The following is a 15,835-nucleotide window of genomic DNA, read 5'->3' on the forward strand; positions in this document are numbered from 1 at the left end:
TATATGGATAGTATATACGTCAAAGATACGCTGATACAATATTACATAGTCGTCAAAAGATATCATCGCATTTATTCTATGCACAAGACTGCTATCGGCGGCTATCGAGGGTAGTTTATCATATTTATGTATTGACGTACATATTATTATAATTGTTACAATAAGGTAGCTGTCTAAACTGTCAAAACTATATATATTGCTCTAAAAGTTGACACAGCCAAGAGAGGTGCTGTTAAAACATAGTACTTATTGTAACAATTACAACTAACTTTTTGTATCGATTATTTATTTATTTATTTAAGAATACAAAACATTGTGGAAACATATTAACAAATCTAAATTCAAGACGTACACAACATGAGATTTACATTAAAACAAATATTACAATATAGAATATAATAATATTAACAGAAAAAAATTAAACCAACAGAAAAATAAAATTTTAAAAACATAATTTTACACAGAAAAATAAAGTTTCAAAAACAAAATGCAAAGTACATCACTGAAAATGTCTTTAGGGAGCGCATTTACTAATCTTGCACCCCTCGCTAATGGTGCCTGATAGGCTTGACACGAGGAAACGGTTCCGATCCTGAATAAACCATGGCTGCGACCACGTAGGTAATTGGCAGGCGCATGTAAATTCAAAAAATCTCAATACCATACCAATCTCAAACCTCGATACATACATATGATAAACTACCCTCGATAGCCGCCGATAGCAGACTTGCGTATGTGTAGAATATATGCGCATATCACATTCAGTGATATGACTTCTTACGTCGCATATTATACTATAATGTGGTATTCATATCATATTTTTATCTGTGGTAATATGGAGGCACATATGATCCAATTAGAATCTAACATGGTCAAAAGAAAATATTTATTCTATTATGTATAATAGGTATAATATTATGCAACAAGACCAAGCGAACTTTTATCCTCGCCATATGTAGTACTCACCTTTGTATATTCAGAGCTCATGGCTCTTCCTCGTGGATCTGAGTAGAGTGGTTTCTCTTTCGAATTGATGGAGTCAGCACTGCAAAATATTTTATTTTTATATCTATTCAAATGTAGAGGGACATATAATAGTACCTCTCTTTTGTCTCACACTGTACGGAAAAAAAATATATGCACTAAGGCTTTAAGAGCATTATTGCATATAAAGGTATATGAATGCGAACGTCGCTCTAAGTGCATCGCGTGTCTCACGGTAACAACTAAAAAACGAATTACTATAGATATTATTGCGATGGATACCACAGATGGACGCCGGTCTATAGTGCCGAGGTTACCAGATTCGAATCCTGGGTCTGGCAAGTACACATATTGTTTTTCAATTTGTGTATGAGTCAGAGTATGGACCTAATAGGTTGAGCAAATGACTGACATCCATTTCTCGTAAAAAAAAATCTGTTAATACAAAACCTCCACCCTGTGGAGGCCCATTTATGATCCTATCAGGATCGGACTTGGTCGAAAGAAAAAGAAGAATGACTGCGAAAGAATCAAGCGATGACTTTGAGTAGTTTCATCATATAAAAATCGAACAAATTAAAATCTATTCATCTAAGTTGGTAATATCGCCCTGAGTCTAAAAATACTTTGAGACGATTTCAGTCAGGATTTTTGCTATATGTAAGTAGACCGCGTATGCGCAACTTTGCTGTGGTGACAATGTGCTGATAAAAAAAATATCAATACTGCATTGTCATCGTTCCAGATATTCCTTAATTCTCCATCTACTGCTGGATGAAAGCCTCTCGTTGCCATATCTACTATTGTCCAGTGGCGAAGGGTGACTTTTGGAAAGAGGTAGGCTGTGTAGATCTGATAAAAAGAACACACTTGTCAGGTATTTTATTCGACCATGTCCGATCCTAATATAATCATATGTGCCTCCACAGAGTAGAGGTTTGTATTACCAGATTTTGTTTTTTACGAGAAATGGATGTCAGCCACTTGCTCAACCTATTAGGTCCATTCCCTGACACACACAAATTGAAAAACAATATGTGTGACCCAGGATTCGAACCTGGGACCCACGGTGTTATAGTACAACGCTTAAGCCGCGCGGCCACCGTGGGTGTTGTTAGGTATACTTACGAGAAATAAGATAATACGATATTACTACTAATAAATAGGTACACACTAATGACAACGACACACTAATTTAATGAAACTGCAAAAACTTATTGACGTCATAAAAATTAAGCGACCAGTTTAAATAAAGTACATATTTTTTCAAAACATTTATACACATCAAAAATCATTAGATAAAAGTTATTTTTATTTTTAAAAACAGTCTATATTTATTAATATTCGATTAAACACCATAGAATTTTTTTTTAATTATCTAATTATTCAGTTTTAGGCACTGCGATTGGAGATTACGTTAGTTCATACAATTCGATAGACTGGGCGGGGCAACGTGAAGTAAAGTCCATATAAAAAATGAGAATTATTTGAAACATAATTCGATCTTTATTTACGTCAAGACATATGGCGCGCTGTGGTATATTTTTTAAAACCTTTGCAGATTGTTTTCTAATTATCTGTGTAATACATTCCTACACATACGGCATCTCTCGTTGGCAAAATAAATTATTTTATAGAATATATAATCAAGTGATTATATAAATAAGTCAATATGCAATTAAAAAATATTTTTCTTAAGAAGGTAGGCTTCAAATAATCGCCTACTATGGAGTCTTCGCCACTGCTATTGTCAATAATTCATTATTCATAATAATTAATATTCAATAATTGTACCCTGCGAAAACCAAGCAATAATAGATAATAGTCAAAAATACTCGTCTATCTATAAAATATCTAAAATTATGCAATTAAATTATACAAAACTTTGGATATTTTATAGATAGAATAATATTTGGTACAGTTCGGTTATGAGGAATACAGCGGAAAACACATTTTGAAAATACCCGATATACTAGATTATTTGTTAGATTAACCTAACTTAAACTAACCTAACCCAACCTAACCTAAACTAGCCCAAAGTAACAAATAATCCAGTATATCGGGTATTTTCTAAATGTGTTTTCCACTGTATTCCTCATAACCGAACTGTACCTAATATTTTTTATCTATTATAGTTTGGTTAAGTCAATGTTTATTGAATTAAAAAAAAATAAACCAACAATATGTGCAGATAATAATATGAACATATTAATGAATCCAGCGAAAACAAGTAAGTATGAATAAAAAAGTGTGCACAATTTTGTCGTATCGCCCAAAGTATACCAAAATTATTATGGTTTGTTTTAGCAGGGCTTTTAATTGTCTTTTCAAAACTAACTAACACAATCCGTAAATTGTAGTTCAATAAAAACAAACACGTATGACTAACAAAGTTTATTATGCACTATTTACGGCGGATCTTAACAGCCTACCTCCACCCTTCGCTACTGCAATTAAGACTGGGTACGGGGCGAATTGGTTTGGAGGAATCTACGTTTGCGTTGTGAATCGCACAGTCACGGCAAAATACGGTCACCCCAAAACCAGCGACTACAGAAGCGTCCACCATTAGTGTGTTTGTCTCTGGTGCATGTAAATAAATACACGGTGTTTCACAACTGCTTTGACGACGACAACATGTTATTATTTTTTTTTTGCTCTCTCAGTGGACTGTATAATATTTTTGCTTGTGTAACTTTAATATTATGGGAACAGACGCCGATCGGTAGGTGAATGGACTGTAGACTTAGACAGTGTGACCCAATTACCATCCCGGTGAAATATCACTGTTGTGACTTGATATATTAAAACTACTTCCATTAAGATGAATGCAGAACACAACACAGAAACAAACAGAGACAACAACACGAAATCAAAATGTCTCTTGACGTTAATTAAATTATGTTTATACATAACATTTAAGAATGTAGGATTTAATTAAATACATATTTTTATTAAGTGTTTGAACATGTACCTAACCGATTTATTTTTTATTTTTTTTAAACGGTACATGTTCAAACACGCGCGTTAACATGATCCTCATCATCATCTGTCAAGAACTCAGCACATTTTTAGATTCATTCAAATAGTAAAATTCATAAATATTAAATGTACAGATGTTGCCAAGATAAACCCTGAAAGTAAGATTGGTTATGAATATATGGCAGTGGCGAAGGGTGGAGCAGGCTGTGGAATTCTGACTTAAATGGTGTATAATAAACTTTGTCAGATATTTGTATTGTTTTCATTGAAATAAGAATACAAATTGCAGATGGTGTTGGTTTGTTTTTAAAATTCAATTAAACTTTGCTTAAGGGCGGACTTGCTCAGCGTGGGTCAAAATGTAGCTTTTTTTCTATTTTCAAAGCATGATCCTGTACATACCTTAAACGTTGTAGATACTCTATTTATATAATTTTGAAGCCTTATTATCCGTTATATTTATTTTAAACATTTGATGACTGCATAAAGTATTTTTATTACATAAAATAGTATTCTTTTCTTTGCTCATGTTCAAACACGCGTGTTAACATCATTTTACTCCCTATTTCAATTTTAGTTTGTCAATTTATGGATACGGCCGTATGTTGTAGCTTAACCACTGGGGAATAACAAAAGAAATGGCGTATTTCAAAAAAACACTACCTTATTCTTAGGTCAATAATTATTATGAAGCAATCATTATTCGTAGAATCTTTATTACACTTGAATGGTCAAAAACATAGCTTATAATTAGTATCTTTAGAATTATCTTCAAATGTGTTAATTTTGCCCATTTTTTGAATAATAAAATGCCTAATTCTTGTCAAATTTGGGATCACAGAGATTATCAATATAATTTTTATCGTAAATATTTTACAAAAATTATCTCGACATAAATTATACTAATGGTTTTATAAATGCGTTTAAAAATTAATAAATGTAAAAAATCTTAACACCACTGCACATTCATGTACCGAAATATGACTATATTCTAAAACATTAGAGCGAGAGGTTTAAAAGAACACTATTTTATGTAATAAAAATACTTTTTGCAGTCAATAAATATTTAAAATAAATATAAAGGATAACAAGGCTTCAAAATTATATAAATAGATTATCTACAACGTTTAAGGAATGTCCAAGATCATGGTTTGAAAATGCAATAAAAGTTCCATTTTGACCTACGCTGAGCATGTCCCCCCTTAAAAAAACTGATTAATATCACTAATCAAACTGTCAGTAACGTGTTTTTGCTAATTCAGAGCGGCCATTTTTATTAGTAGGCACTCAGTTAAAATTCCTGAAATTCTGTGACTATCACAATTTCTGTATTTTTTATAATCGAATATTAGTTCCAGACATTAAACAAAGCACTATTAATATCATTAGGTTTAGGTATTTAAAAAAAAAAGCATTTTCAATCTTCCATCACATGTTTACGTTCTTTGATATATAGTTCAAACGATTTATAACAGGCCCGCACTCATATTAGGGGCAATGATGATCATGATATCAAATTTAACATAGATACTTTTGAAAACACTTTACTATACTACATTTTAACCAATAGAAAACAATCTTTTTGAAAAAAGTACGACACCCCACATTTTTATCGAATCTCCAGAGCCTACCTCCACCTTAACCAGCACCATCTTCAATTTGTATTCTTAGTTTAATGAAAACAAATGGTACTGTTCAGTTATCAGGAATACAGCGGAAAATACATTTTGAAAATACCCGATATACTGTTATTATTATTGTTAGCTTGGGTTAGTTTAGGTTAGGTTAGGTTAGGTTTGGTTTGGTTAGGTTAACCTAACAAATAATCCAGTTTATCGGCTATTTTCAAAATGTGTTTTCCGCTGTATTCCTGATAACCGAACAGTACCAAACAAATAAGTATGACTAACAAAATTAAGCGTGCATTATTTATGTCGGATCTCCACAGTCTACCTCCACCCTTCGCCATTGATATAGGTTTATTGTATATCCATGGTAATCAGCGACGTTTCACCTGGTCGTGTAGAATGGCCCTAAGTGATTCGATGTACAAGGCGTTGGGGTTCTGACATGGAAATGTACTAAAAATTGGTCTCCAACCTTCAGTAGAAGACGGCACCACGAAAAGAAGAAGACAGAATCACATCTAAAACCGTCCGCAGCATCCGGAACAACGGGTGATTAATAAATGTCTACAGATTTTCAACTTATCATATACCTAGCATATCTAATGGAATAGTGCCAGACTGTCTATCTCTGTTGGTCTGACATGAGGGATACTTATTTAATAACATTAAATAATTGTGGAAGAATTATCGACGTTAGATTTCACGAGTGACACTTAATACTCGTACATAGGGAATCCAATCCCGAGCCAAAATTCTGATCCCGGGATTTCGGGATTACAATTTGACAATCCCGGGATTCCGGGACTGGTCCCGGAATTGGTATTTTTTTCCAATACTAATATAAAAAAATATATTTACAAATAACATTGATAAAATCGGTCAAAAATAAATCTAGTATAATTTATACTATTTAAGACATTTATTGTTGATATTGTATACGTTCAATCTTGTTCAATCAATACGTTAAATGGAGTAAATAATATTGTAATATAAATAATAATGTGAATTTAATATGAGATTGCTGTTTCTGAGAGTAAAGACTTAATGAATGTACTTATGGCCTTTCCGCTTCATAAATCTAATTAGTCAGCCAAATATGAAACTGCCGTAAAACGTATGAGATCATGGTGGAATTACTTTGTTAATAGTGCGAAGCATTGTTTTTTTCCAATCTTTCTCATTTTTATTAATTTATGTGAAAAAATAAAATGAATCGGCAACTTACACATGGGTATAAATCAAACCTCATTCAAACTCAATTTATTTCTAATGTAGTCATTTGTTATTAAAAGTATTTTTTCTGTTATATTTTCGTTTTTATTTTATTTTCCATAAAAATTGATAAAAAAATCAATCCCGGGATTCATAGGTATCGAAAATAGCTCGGGATCCCGGGATTGGAATCCCTACTCGTACATACTGTTATAATAAAAATGGTCATTTAAAAATGAGACTCCGGAAAAATGAGACTTCTTGCACCAAGTAGATCCGCCACTGGTGTAGGGACTAGGGAATCCAATTCCGAGTCAAAATTTCGCTCCCGGGATTGGCGTTTTTTTCGACAGTTAATATATTTTTTTTATTTGTACAAATACCAATGATATAATCGGTCAAAAATGTCTTGTAAAACATTTTATACTATTTAAGACATTTAATGTCAATATTGTGTACGTTCAATCTTGGAAAAACATAGGTTCAATGGAGTAAATAATATTGTAATATAGATAATAACGTGAAAGTAAAACAGTTTTAACATGGAACATGTTTTACTTATGATCTCCGACGCAAAAGCGTTATGAAAAATAGTCGTAGAATATGTATCGACGCGCGGCCCCGCCCCGATTACTTACGCTTGCCGCTTATTTTCATTTTATTTTCAGTAGGCTATATTCTGTGCGACGTATTGTTAGTCTGTTATTATTACTTCTTTAATTTAATTGTTGTAATTACATAATTTTCAGAAAAGTAAAATTGTTTAAATCCTTTGGATTCGGTTACTTTGACAAATAAATTTTCTTTCGAATTTGGACAACCAGCATTCAGAGAATCAGTAGGCAAAGCAAGTTCCATGTTTAATAATTTTAGCCGTCAGGGTTTAAGTAACTATCATCTGAGGGGCCCAGGGGGGCAAAGCCAAAGATAAAATTCATAATATTCGGCGTAGAAACAAGTGCCTGCTTGCACGTCCGTGGCACTCGCGGTTAGACGCCGTTCGCGTGCCAGAACGTCAGTGGCGTCAAGCTGGTTAAATGAACGAATTTATTATTTTTCTGATGTTATTACGATTGCGTATGACAACAGTGACATAATTTTGTACACATACTAATTTATTGTGATTGATAAAAAAATCAACCCCGAAGGTTTCTGGATTATGTTTACTAATCCCGGGTTTCATATGTATCGAAAATTGTCCGGGATCCCGGGATTGGATTCCATAGTAGGGACATATTATGCTCTACCTGAGAGAAAAGACGACAATCATAATTTACTTAGTTTTTAATGAAAATGATTTGTCCCTCGGATTATAACCACGGGTGCCATCTTGACTAGACCTTTAAACTTCCAAATCAGTAGATCTAACTATTTTTTTTTACCGAGTACAGTCCTGAATATAAACATTATAATATAATATATGTCACATGTTATAAAAGTATATGCCTGGCTGGTTCATTCTTATGATGTCGGCATTCTACAGTCATCAAAGACTATCTAAACATAGTTCCAGTTGAAAGTCAGTTTACTCTGTCAACTCTGTTGCACAGACTCTTTGAATATTATAGTGTGCTTAGATGCCTCGGGTGTCAACGTGTTATCTACGCCAGCGCGTCTCGAACTTTCTTGTGTGGCTGACCGGTGTTTTGAAATGTCTCAAAAGTAACATGTACCGGTCAGTGACGAAGGGTGGAGGTAGGCTGCTAAGATTTAACATAAATAGTGCACATTAAACTTTTTCAGTCATACGTATTTGTTTTTATTGAATTAAACTACAATTTACATATATGGAGTTGATCAATTAAAAAAAAACAATTAAACCCTGCTTAAACAAATCCATAATAGTTTTGGTGTGCTTTGGGCGATCCGAGAAAATTGTCCACACCTTTTCATTCATACTTTTTTGTTTTCGTTGAATTAAGAATATTTATTACACAAGTTGTTGGTCAGATTTTTTAAATACATTAAGCTCTGCTTAAACCAAGCCATAATATATAAAAAATATTATTCTTATTCTAAAAGTATGATTTAATGTCATAATTATAGATATTTTATAGATAGACGAGTGTTTTTTGAATATTATCTATTATTGTTGGTTTTCGCAGGGTATAATTATTGAATTTTAAAAACTAACCAACACCATCTGTGAATTAATTGTAGTTCAGTGAAAAAAAAATACGTGTAATTGACAAAGTTTAGTATGCACTATTTATATCGGATCTTAACAGCCTACATCCACCCTTCGCCACTGGTACAAGTAGATCGTCACACGAGAAATTTAACTGTGGCATACAGATCTAGCATCTCAGAATTCTGAGCAATGTATTGTTCGTTTAATAATTTTAATTAAATCATTTTTATATTAGTAAATCAATCTATAATTTTATATGAAATAATAATTATTAAGGACATGAGGATGTCTTCTATTCATGGTCGTCCATCATGGGTGAAGATCGTGACTAACTTGAAATTGCGCCATCTTTTGAGCGATCAAGACTTTCCACCCCTCTCAGTACTCTGATTCTCTCGGTTAGAAATTATACATATTACATTTCACCTTAGCACAATTCGCCGTGAGCTTTTTATCGGAAAGAGATGGCCGTATACTACATGAGGTGACCTCATTGTTGTTCTGGTGATTTCGCAGATTTTGCTAACTGACAATGATCGTTTAAAGGTTCAGAATGTGCTACGGGATGGGAGCATCAGCCCGATAACATTTTAAACACCAAGAAAAACGACATTACACACATTCTTCTCGTAGCGGCAGCTTACTGTGACGTTTCGTGATAGTACGCGACGTGCAGCATCATAATTATAATCACAACTTTAAAGTCGACGATTGCTCACAACGTTCGTTGAATTTGGTTGCATCTGCGAGTCTGCTGGACTAAGCTTTGACTAAACTTTATATATTATAGCAGTGGTTTCCAAACTTTATGTTACTACGCCTCCCTTTAAAAAAAAATCTAATCTTGGCGCCTCCCCCCCTTTATTTTATTAAATAATACACCTTTTTCAATAGCCAAAAATGTACTACTTAATACAACAATGAAAAAAACTTAATTATAAAAATAAAAAAAGATTTTACTACCTACTTTTATTATATTCATTTTTAAATTAATTTGTTTTTCATGTGATGGATGTGCTTGTTTATTAGCACAAAGTGCTCTTTTTCTACAAAACGGGGTCGATATTTGGATGTCATTGCGACTAATGCAGAAAATCCCGTTCCGCATAAATATGATGTTACGAATGGTAGCAGTACTTTACTTACAATTTGCATTGCTTTTCTTGACAAAGTATTATATTATTCTTCACTTCGATTTAATCAAAATTGAGCTAGGGTTTTTGTTTCAATGAATTATCGCATGATAATACTATCATTTTTTTTTCTTTTTCAATAGTAGTCAATCCAAATTCATCATCGTTCATTGACAAATGGATTCTAGCATGGGCCTCACATCCTGAAGCGGGCCTCCAGGCCAGGATCTTTGGCGAGCTCACCTACCTATGGTTAAGGTTAAGGGCAGTGTGGTGCTCTAAAGTTGTGTTTCGTTATCTTGTATATAAAGTTATCATTTAAGTACGTATAGCAATCATCATATAGGTATCACATCAAATCACAACGTATAACCACATATTTTATAGTCTTGAAACAAAGTAGCAGGCGACTTTTTTTAACTATTAGAGTAAATTTGTGATGTCTGTTATGCCCGGGCCCCCGGGCTCTTTATAAACTATGCATTTGCAAACTCCAAACCTGTGGCTACATTTGTGTTAAACTTTTCGCGCCTCCCTTTGCATCACTCCTCGTCTCCAAGTTTGGAAATCGCTGTATTATAGTGTAAATTGCTTTGCGGACAATATTATGAGTTTTAATGATGGGAAATAATTATTATTAATGATGAAAATGTGTCAACTGCTAATTTAAACATATTGTACATACGCTTAATTGAAATGTCAATTGGGAAAATGCACATACCAATTATTATTTAATTGTGTATTCATTTAATTTGTTCCATTACTCCAAGGTGAATATTATGTATTACTCGTACACAAACAGTATATCTACTCAGTGGCGCACCCAGGATTTAATATTGGGGGGGGGGCCCAAGGAGGAGAATGTAAATTAGTCCCATAGGATCTTTTTCTTCTTCACAGCCTAATTTCTCGTTTATCGGTCTTTTGTCTATTGCACTCGGTGTACCTACACCATGGTCCCCACATCCTGAAACCCCTACCTACCGCTAAGATTAAAGGCAGTGTGAGACACTACATTGTTTCAGTTCAAATTAAGGGTACTTATACAGTGAATTATTGGCGATTTTTAATACATCTACTTTAATAATGGAGCTGTCGAGTATCGACACATAATAATAAAAAAATAAATTGCACAATTATATAAGTAATTGAAAATGTTCATGACCATGAAGTAGAATAGCTCCGCAGGCGACTTTTTTTACTATTAAAGCTAATTTATGATGTGTATTTATCTCACTTATCTGGTCAACCCGACACGCCGGGCCCCCAGGCTAGAGCCCTGTCAGCCCTCCCCAGCCATGACCTACACCACTCCAGAATTCGGGTGGACACCGAGAATTTTTCGACAGTTCCATTAGGGATTGTGTTTCTAAAAAAAACTGACATTAGTGTTTCGAAATTAAAATCAATAAGGTATAGTTTATTGGCTTTCAATTTCAATATTTAAAATCATTCTGATAATTTTCATTTTTGGGGGGTGCCAGGGCCCCTTGCACCCCCCCCCTGGGTGCGCCACTGTATCTACCTATTATTATTTAACACCATCGGTGTTCAAACTTTGCGCCCCAATACGCAAGGGCAAGCTGTTTAAAAATATAACAATTTCAAACAATCTTAATGCAACGCCCTGCGCATCTATTATATACACAAGGGTACTATCGGCGGCTATCAAGGGTAGTTTATCATATGTATGTATTAAAGTCTTATAATTGCTGCAATAAGTGCTATGTTTTATCGGCACCTCTCTTGGCAGTTCTAACTTATATAGCGAGATAGACAGTTTTGACAGTTTAGACGGATAACTTTAATTTTCTAATTAAATCCATTAATTACAAATATATATCAATAAGTTATATTAAAACACGAATAAAAGTTAAGTAAATAAATTAGAATAGGTTTATTACTACTATTTTATATATACTATGTATATAAAATCATACAGTAATGATGTAACAACTTATGAGAAAAAAAATGCATCATTTTCAGATTTTGGTCTATGTTGTTTTCTAACGAATCGGTTCCCTCATTTGCGTCAAAGAAAACCGCCACTATTCTTGGCAACGTGACAACTGCACTCGCTTTATGCACTGACGCTCGTTCAATATTGGTGTTGTGGCTGTCATCGGATTCCCAGATCTCAATTATAATATTATTTATTAAATATTCATTTTCACGTCAGTACCTATATAATATGATTTCGTAATGTTATGGGATAGCAGATCTGTAATTTCGTAACATTACGAATGAATGTTACTTATTTCATCATAATTTCAAAATATTATTTCATAGTGTAAATATGTATAAATAGCGGGTCAGAATCGATTGGACATCTCACTCGATTATAAGTTTTCGTCAAAGACACATCGCACCGAATTGCCGTTATACTTATTTATTATATTGCACCGTGTGTACCCTTGTAGTTATTTGAAACAGTAAATAAATATTCTAGCATCCTCCATCATCACGGACAAGTACTACCATCCTTCATCTCCAATACCTATCCGAACTAAAAGAATGCGACAGTGTATTTGAAGGTTGCAACACACACTACTGCACGTCTATAATGTGTGGTTCATTTTCGTAGGACACTCAGCGTTCGAAATGGACAATTTTACGAACCGGAGCGCTCGATAATTCTCCGAAAGGATTAACATATTTATGTAATAATTTTATGTAAATACCTATTAATTAAGTATCTAAGTATTAAAATAGTGGGGTAGTTTTATGACATGCAAGATTTGTGTATAATATTGTTGGCGCCGCAGATGAAACATTATTTTTTAATATAATTCCGATAAGTTTCGTAGCTATAAATAAACTTAAAAAAAAATATATGTGAGTAAATGATTATATTACTTTTTAATAATTCATGATCCTATTGCAATTTTCCATTTTTCCACGAGACGGAGCGATAATCTCGGGGATTTCACAAACAGGAACTGCGCTCCGGTGTATTCCTGTCCATTTCGAGCACTGAGAACACTCACACACTCTAACCCCTGTTTCAAAATGCAGTGTATTAGGGTATAGCATATCTGAATTATATTTATTAATCTGTTCTGTGGTTATATCCATATATCCCGGGTACACGGCAGCGACTTACCTGCGCGGTATCTATAGTTTGTACAAAAAATACGAAAAGCGCTTTTCGGTTTGCACGAGCTACAGTTTTCCCGTCTATACACACGGGATTCCCGATACAAACCGGTTTTTGCATTTAAACTTGTGGTAAAGCATGAGCGTCTATGCTTTGTTTAAAAAAATCTTCCTCAAACATCTTTTGACAGAACGAATCAAATTAAAATATTGTTTGATTAGCTTTGTTCTATTTTTTATCAACGTTGGTATTTTCTGTATTTTTCTAAGTATATTTTTACAATTCATAATAGGTCACGTCAATTATGATACTTATTATTAGCTCGCAAGATAATTCATATTATTTAATTAATGTTTGTTTTATTTTTCTACTGCTATTAATTGGTTGAATGACATCTTATTTATAACTATCTTCCTATTGATAATAATACGATCGTGATGTTGTTGCATTGACATATTTTAAATTATGATTATTTTAAAATATCATTTTATTATATAAAATATAATATTGGGTCATGTTGTTTATTTGGTGTACCAGAATTACCTACCCACTACGCATATCAGCGACAAAGCCTAGCCTAGCCTACCCAACAACCTCTACCAGCAGCAAATATACTCCAAAACCTAGAAACAGAGTTTGTATATTATCTGGAATTGACCATTAGTGGAAAAGGTGGATGTAAAGGAGAGATAAGGTAAGTCGTACACAGATTACGAAAAATGCGATAATATGGGAGGATCGAGGAATTTTAATTGCCACGAAAATGATTTTTGTGCAAACATTAGTGAAAAGAGAGACTACAGATAAAGGAACGGCTCTCGACAATATGTCTGAAATGTTTTTTGGACATTTATTTTGGCGCAGACCGGAAAACCTGGAGAGACTGGTGTTTTGGGTAACCTCCAGGACTTGGGCAGCATTCACTCTACCCTGAGAGAAGCAGATGATCGAGAAGGAAGTCTTGTTCGCTCAAAATATGACAAAATTCCAAGATGGTCACGATCCTCAGCCATGAGGGCACGACCAAGAAGAGAAATGACAATATTAAAACAAAAAAATCTTTATAAAAACGTCACAAAACAAAATCATAAAACTAGTAATATAACTAGTCATAGCGGAACCGGCAAAGCATTAATCCATACAACTGTCTCTGATTTGGCTCGTGCCTTTACCACAAAGTTAAAATGGCTATATGCTATATGGCGTATTAGCCCAAGACAGCTTCAAATATAATTCTGGGTCTGTGTATAGAAGAAAGTCATCAGGGAAAACCATACAAGTTGCAGGACTCCACTATATATCTGAATCACATCGCACTCAACAAAGTGGAAACTCTTATCTTATGCATCATATTTTCTTCTTCTTCTTCGACCATGTCTGATCCTAATAGGATCATAATATGGGCCTCCACAGAGTGGAGATTATTGTTTTAACAGATTTTGTTTTTACGAGAAATGGATGTCAGCCACTTGCTCAACCTATTAGGTCCATACTCTGACTGACATACAAATTGAAAAATAATATGTGTACTTGTCAGACCCAATGTTCAAACCTGGGACCCACGACACTATAGGCTGACGCTTATGCCATGCGGCCATTGTGGGGTCAGTGGGTCTATTCTATGCTTATCGACCGCTAAAGTGATAAAGTGATAAATATTATCAAACTTAGGGTAGGTTTGTATCAAAATATTAGCACTTATTGTAACAATTACACGAAGCTGGTTTTTATTGTTGCAATAAGTGCGATATTTTAACAGCACATATCTTGCTGCTGTTAAAATATCGCACTTATTGCAACAATAAAAACCAGCTTCGTGTAATTGTTACAATAAGTGCTAATATTTTGATACAAACCTACCCTAAGTTTGATACTGTTTATTAATTTAGTGTTCAATAAGTATAGAATAGACCCACAGGTGCCTTTACCACAAGGTTAAAAGGGCTATAGGCTATATGGCGTATTAGCCCAAGACCCCTTCAAGTATAATTATGGGTCTGTATATAGGTATAGAAGTAGATGAATGTCATCCAGGAAAAGCGTACAAATTCCAGGACTCAACGTTATTTCCGTAATCTGCACTGCACTCGCAAAGTGGAAACTCTTTCTGCATCATATCAACACATCTAAAATGCTCATTTTGGATTCGGGTCAAGCATATGTACGTTATATTTGCGTAGAAGCCTACATCTAGGAACCTCGTCCAGTGGATCTGAATTTGGAGCCTTGCCGGACATTTTCCGTTTTAGTCGTTCACTGATTACTCCATCTAAGACAGTTTTCGCCACTGACGTATACCTATTTGACTTTAAACTGACATAATATAGTCACCTCAATTTTATTTATACTACAAATAGATAACTCTGATTTGGTCATTGTTGGGAAAATGAAATTTAAACGTTACTTGATTAACATAAATCTAGGCTATAATTATTATTTAAAATAAAAAAAATGGAAATTGTGCTTGTCTAATTGAGAACAATTAAATAATGTTCAATTATATGAAAAAATATTTTAGATATAGTATTTTATGTATTTAATGCATTTATGGTTTTAAAGTTATCTAATATTCTCAAACACAAAATTAATACAGTTCTCATTAACTTCTGACTTACCTAGTTTTATCAATTTGTAGAGAAGGAAATGTAGAATTATATTCAATAGCTAT

At 33.7% G+C, this 15,835-nt stretch overlaps 1 protein-coding gene across 4 annotated transcripts in view; it reads left to right on the forward strand.

Moving 5' to 3' along the window:
• qvr (glycosylphosphatidylinositol-anchored protein quiver) overlaps positions 1-15,835 on the forward strand; it is a 47,524-nt gene that overhangs the window by 16,383 nt on the left and 15,306 nt on the right. The window lies entirely within an intron of this gene.

Source organism: Rhyacophila brunnea, unplaced genomic scaffold, assembly GCF_057557595.1.
Source record: "Rhyacophila brunnea isolate RB1 unplaced genomic scaffold, BYU_Rbru_1.0 scaffold_15, whole genome shotgun sequence".
Lineage (NCBI taxonomy): Eukaryota > Metazoa > Arthropoda > Insecta > Trichoptera > Rhyacophilidae > Rhyacophila > Rhyacophila brunnea.